The sequence below is a fragment of the Eumetopias jubatus genome, unplaced genomic scaffold, assembly GCF_037043125.1.
Source record: "Eumetopias jubatus isolate StellerSeaLion01/CBP00866 unplaced genomic scaffold, mEumJub1_p1.0 scaffold_10, whole genome shotgun sequence".
NCBI lineage: Eukaryota > Metazoa > Chordata > Mammalia > Carnivora > Otariidae > Eumetopias > Eumetopias jubatus.
In genome coordinates, this window is record NW_028274816.1 from 78,871,866 (window position 1) to 78,878,188 (window position 6,323).

Genomic DNA, 6,323 nt, shown 5'->3' on the forward strand with positions numbered 1-6,323 from the left:
AAAGAAGAAGCTAAAAGGCTATGTAGTTGAGAGCATGAAGAAAACAAGAGAACATACATAAAAGATCTGCAGTATAATAATGGCTTCCGGGGAGAAACAAAGGACTTTGGCCAGTTCAAACAATTCCTGCTTAAGTGTTTGAATTTTTCTTACAATGAACATGTAAAAAAAAAAAAAGTGCCAAAGTATTTCCCTTTAAAGAACCGAGTGTGTGCCGGGCAGAACCCATCAGACGTGTTACCTGCATTTGTTTATTTTTTTAAAAGATTGTATTTATTTATTTGACACAGAGAGGGAACAGCAGGGGGAAGCGACAGAGGGAGAGGGAGAAGCAGACTCCCCACCGATGGTGGAGGAGATTGGAGCTCTGACCGAAATCTTTGCCACGGTCACCACCAACGTAAAGTCTCCTCCCTGTGTGAATCCTCTGGTGTATCACCAGGTGTGAGCTTCTGCTGAAAATCGCCCCGTACTCCTTATGCTTACAGATTCTTTCTGGGGTATGGGTTTCCTGATGCCGAGTCTGTCCTGACTTCTGTTTGAAGGCCTGGCCACGTGCCCCCTGCTCTTATAGCAGCAGCTGATGTGTGGCAGGTGGGCTCAGCTGGCACGTTCTCACCTTCTCTTGATGTGCAAGGTTTCCCTCTCCTACATGGGTTTGGTTAAGGGAAATGCTCCCTTGGCTGAAGCCCATGTCCCCCCTCAGAAGGGGACTGTAGCCGTCCAGCCTCTGATGGGTCTGCCCGCCGCCTCTCCAAGCTGCTCTCACATTCGCCGGGTGTGAGAACTTAGACCCGTGGGCATCTGTACTGGGTGTCCTGAGTCTTCCTTCAGAGATTTCCTGTGTTAGCTTCCATTCCTTTCCCTTGGTTTTCCTTTCATTATCTGAACCATATTAAAAGTATAAATATTTGCCTTCTCATGCTAGGAGAAAAGAAATTCCTAGAAGGGGAGGCAAGTGATCAATGTAAAAACATTTCCATGTTTGGATTGAGCTTCTAAGTCCTCAAAAATGGTTCTGTAATCTGGGAAAGAGAGAGGCTTCTAAACCCTACTTTGGTGTCTGTGGTCTGTACAAACATCCCCCAAAGCCGGCTGATTGTCAGAGACACCCCTGGAGAGTTTCTGAATCTTTATGTGGGTCCACTTCATTCTTCTCTCTGCAGACTGCCTTCCTCCTTTACTACTTCAGCTCCTGGGTCTTAAAATGTCCTTTATTCAAAAGACCAGCCCTGGCTGAACTAGATTTTCCGAGTTCCAGAATCTCAGAAAAGAGGGTCCAGTTGTTCCAGCTTAGGGCAAGAGGCAGGCAGGGGAGAGAGCGTGGCTGTGTGGGGGTCACACATGGCGAACTTGGTTGCTGGGGACCCCACCACTATGGGTGAGAAGGACAGGTGGATCGTGGTGAGCAGCCTGGATACTTCAAAAGTTGCTTATGACATGATTTTTTTGCCTGAGACTTGAGACACTGAGTGACAGTTTGATCTTCTTGGTCACTTAGTGGATATAATCAATAGGTAGTTGGGGGGGAATGGCAAGTAGGTTTTGTCTCTAGTGTCAGCTAGAAAGGATTGAAAAGCTTTTGCCTCGAGCATCCCTTTAAGTGCTGGGGCTATGTCTGGGCTCAGTAGGAACAGAGCAGTGTGGCAGACGAAGCTGAGGGCATGCGGGGAGGACAGAATGGCCGGCGGGCTTGCTCTCCCTGCGAAGGAGCAAAGTCAAGATGCCGACAGACCTTGGAAGGAATTACTCTTTGATAACAAACCAGCTAGTACCAACATGTAATGGCTGAGGTGATCCAGATGTAGAGTGGAGTATGATGATAATCAAGACAGGAGAACCCAATCCGTTGTATTCAACCCCAGCTGAAGGGACCCTCAGCTTCAGTCTAGAAGAGATGCAGTCAAGAGTGAAATGTGCCTGTGCCCTCAGCACTGATTCAGGGGGAAGATGCTCACGGTGGCTGACGGGGATATTCTGTCCCCTTGGCAGATGCCCCCCTCCTCCCAAGAGCAGGTAGGTAGGTATACCAGATGATCAGAGCTGGATGTCACCTGCACTAACATGACCCAGGTAACTCCTCTGCTTTGCTTCCAGGCCTACCAAACTTCTGATTAGAATTTGGCTTTCTCTAGAGATTTCCCTAGAGAGAGAATGCGTTGACAGTCCAGCAATTTCTGACCCACTTGGCAATTGCATTTTCCCCTGGTCTGGACATCACTCTCGTGACTTGGGCAGTATTAAGTCCATTTCTCTGGCCTGAACAATTCTGGATGACTACACTGGCAAAATAAGATTTCTGGGCCTGGAAAGTGGAGGATCAGAGTCTAAGCCCCAGCTGAAGAGCCGGCTGGCCTTCCTGGACAAAATCTTCATCTCATTACCGAGTGAAACGGTAAATATTTTCTCTTGGAAGCCAGGTTAGTTCTAAATTAACAATCCTGAAAATGACCTGCTCTTCTAATATTCTTGTCTCCGATAATGCCCTGTCCCAAGCTCCCAATCGTCCATTATTCTGGAACAATTTTTCCCTGCTCTACACTAGGTTGAATGGTGTCTCCCCCAAATTCATGTCTCCCCAGAAGCTGTCAGTGTGACCTTATTTGGAAAAAGCGTCCTTGCAGATGTCATCAAGTTGAGATGTGGTCATTAGGGTGGGGCCTAAGTCCAATGTGACCAGTGTCCTTATAAGAAGGAGGACGTTGTGACACAGAGATGGAGAGGGACGACAGCCACATGAAGGTGGAGGCAGAGGTTGGAGTGATGTGGGCACTGGCCAAAGAACCCCAGGAGCCACTGGAATCTGGAAGAGACAAGAAAGGACCATCCCCTAGAGGCTTCGGAGGGAGCATGGCCCTGCCAACACCTTGATTTTGGATCTGTAGGGAATGAGGGAATTACTTTATGCTGTTTTAAGCTAACTGGCCCGTGGCAATTTGTTAATAGCAGCCTAAGAAGCTAACACATTTACTATGTAGTCTGATTTTTCAGGAAAAAAAAATTGCTAGTTTTTCCATTCCTCTCATTTCCCACTGACGCCACTCTCCTGGGTTTTCCAGATTTTGTTGGATTGTCATGTAGAGTGGAGCATGGTGGTTAAGAACGTGGACTCTGGCTGTATAGACAGCCTGGGTCGGCCTCTCCCATTTACTTGCTGTGTGACCTTCAGGTACTCAACATTTCTGTCTCTGCTTCCTCATCTAGAAGAGGTGAACGGTGGGGGCGCCCGGGTGGCTCAGTCGGTTGAGAGTCCGACTCTTGGTTTTGGCTCAGGTCACGATCTCAGGGTTGTAAGATCAAGTCAAATAAATAAATAAATAAATAAAATCTTTAAAAAATAAATAAATGAATAGCCCATGTTAAGGTGTGTGGAGCCAAGTCCCCCTCTGCCTTCCAAATCCAGATGAGATTCTGCCTCCTTCAGAAGGTCTTTCTGAGAATGTGGTTAAGAGCACAGACTCTGGAATCAGCCTTAGTTGAATTCCAGCTCTAAGAGCTCACACATTCTTCTCTGTACCTGACCTTTTCCTAGGGTTTCCGCCTTTCAAGTCTTTTTCCCTGCTTCATAGGCTTGATAAGCATTAAGTGAATTAACATAAATCATTTACAATGGTGCATGCCACACAGTAAGAGCTACGTTGTCTGGGGAAACCTAGGAGACGCAAACTTTAACTTTTTGATACACATGGTCCGATTTCTTCCCAAGCTCAAGGTCATTTGATTCTTTTCTGTCTTTACTTTCAATTGTTCCTATAACACATGCCTTTTACCAGTTTTTTCCTTTGGCCCTCACCTGATCAATCAGGAGTGTATCATTCTGTTTGGACTATTTCAACAGCCTCGAAACTGGCCTGTTTCCTGCCCTCCTCTAATCTTCTTTATCTACCTGCCCCACTACTAGGGAAGTCCTTCTTCTGACTCAACACTCCGTGTGTCAGTCTCCGTCTTCGAGTGGAAATCATCTGGATTCGGGGAGCAGTCCCCGAGCGAGGCCTCCAACCGCAGTGATGGCTCCTTCATCCCCTGCAGATTGGGGTTTGCACTGGGGTCAGCGCCCTGTTAGTTCAGGGCAGGCGAGCATCAGGACGCCTCCTCTGATTTGCTAGAGGCATTTTGGGGGGGGTGAGGAGGAGGAGGATTTGGGCAGTAAGCCTCTGACTTTTCAAGACCGGAACCAGAGACGGTTCTGTAAGTCTGTGATGCTCAGAATCCTGGAAGGTAACCCAGAGGGAGTTTCTGGGGTTTTATGAAGGTCCAGAGGGCCTCCTGAACCGGGTTCACGTCACTGATGGAGCTGCTTGCTCAGCAAGCTGCGGCCGCACTCCCGTCCCCTCACTCAGTCTCCGCAGAGGCTGCCTGGGCCGTGGGCTGGCAGGGCTCGGGGCACGGGGGTGAGTGGTCCCCAGGCGCGGGGCTGGGGAGAGCCAGTCTGCTGCCCCGGGTGGGAGAGCCGAAGCCTCAGAGCCGGAGCCGGGCACGGGGACCGACTCTGCACGCACCTGTTCCCTGTGTGGGACCCGGACTCTGCGCTCCACCACCGCTCTCCTCCGCCCTGCATCCTGCGCCACCCCCCACCCCATGCCACACACTCTCTCTGCTCCCTCCCCCACGTCCAGACTCTGTGCACCACCCCCCCAGGCATGCCCCAACACTGCCCCGCTATGCCCCCCACTAGGGCAGCGCCCCCTCCTCCACAATTGCCCTGCACCCCCCATGTGGTGCCCCCTCTCTTCTCCCTCCCCGGCGCCGGGACTTCTGGCCCCCGGATTCGCCGCCCCCCACCCCGCCGGAGGGACGCACTTTGGGCCCTCGCGAGCCCTGGTCGCAGTCGGGGTCAGGGTGTGCGAGGCGCTCAGGGAGACCAGGAGGTGGCCTTTGCGGTCCGGCCAGCCTGCTTTGAATCTGAGTCTTCACTGACGAGTTTTGGGTCCTGGATAGAAAACAGGGCTAACAGTGGTGCCCCCACCGAAGACCGAGGCCGAGAGTGCGAGAGCAGGTGGCAGTAAGTCCCCGCACGGGACCCGATGCTCAGGGAGTGTTAACACGGAGCTGGGTGAGGAGGGCACGTCCCGGGCAGAGGGCAATGCTCTGGGAGGCTCACAGGGCCAGAGGGCAGTGCCCAGGTCCTTGGGGGAGCTGCGGACGTTCAGGGGCAAATGTCAGAGAGAGCCCCCTCCAGCTAACTAGCTCACACTCCCCACTGCGGCCTCTCGGCCTCTCCTTTGTGGCGCTCACCTCACCGTGGTGGACATGCTCCTCTCAACAGATTCTAACCTCTCATAACCTTCTAAACTATTTGGCAACATCCCTGGTGTTTAGATGCCCATCGCTTCTTCCCAGCTGTGACCAGCACAGCGTTTCCAGATGTTGCCAAAGGTCCCTCAAGGGGCAGCCCAGCTGAGAACCCCGGGTCCCCTCTGTGCATCTCACAAGCTGCTCTCACTGCAGAAAGACCCGAGGTGGAAATTCTCCTGTTTTGCAGTCCCATCCAGTCTCTCTCTCACCTGATGGCTCATGTGAGTTAGCGTACCAATGCAGGTACAGCCCAGCACAGAGAATCTGATGATTGGCTGTGACGACCCAGATGGGCGGAGCCTAATGCTAATTGGCTGTGATGACCCAGACAGGCGGAGCCTAATGCTCATTAGCTCTGACCGCCCAGATGGGCAGAGCCTAATACTGATTGGCTGTGACCGCCCAGATGCACAGAGCCTAATGTTGAGTGGCTGTGACCACCCAGATGGGCAGAGCCTATTGCTCACTGGCCATGACCGCCCAGGTGGGCAGAGCCTAATGCTGACTGGCCGTGACCACCCAGGTTGGAAAAGCCTAGTGCTGATTGGCCATGACAGTCCGGATGGGTGGACCCTAATCACCAGGCTTCGTGAGCTCCAGGGTTCCACTTGGCCCTTCCAATTCTCAAACCAGCTATGCCCTCTTGCAAAGCCCTGGGTCGAGACAAAAACACTGCCCCTACAGTCCCCTGATCTTTTGCAGTAGACTTCCTCCCCACTCAGGCCACCTCTGCGCTGTGCCCCGGTGCATGCTCTGATTCTGTCCCTGACACCTGCTCTCCTATCTCCTGGGGCTACCAGAGGACACCCCGCTTTCTCTGCGGGACACCCTCCTCTGGCCCTTGTGTCTTGGTGTCCAGCTGTCCTCCTGTCATTGTGGCTTCCTCCCAGTTCGTGGATCATTGCAGTTAGCATCATCACACGTGTGTAAGGATGAGAAGAGGGGGAGACACACATATAAAGCACATCCCTAATGGGAACCACCCCTAAAGTACGTAAAGCAGATTTAGACCTGTCCCTGGACCAGGG

The 6,323-nt window shown here is 52.0% G+C and overlaps 1 protein-coding gene across 2 annotated transcripts in view; it reads left to right on the plus strand.

Moving 5' to 3' along the window:
- Window positions 1-3,356, plus strand: part of ZFP3 (ZFP3 zinc finger protein) — a 42,052-nt gene extending 38,696 nt beyond the window's left edge. The window contains exons 4-5 of one of the 2 annotated variants that reach the window (XR_003612551.2): window positions 2,098-2,395; window positions 2,583-3,356. The gene's annotated coding sequence lies outside the window, so the exon portion shown is untranslated. The remainder of the gene's footprint in view (window positions 1-2,097; window positions 2,396-2,582) is intronic. The other variant, XR_003612552.2, reaches the window with a different exon arrangement.
- The last annotated feature ends 2,967 nt before the right edge of the window (window positions 3,357-6,323 follow it).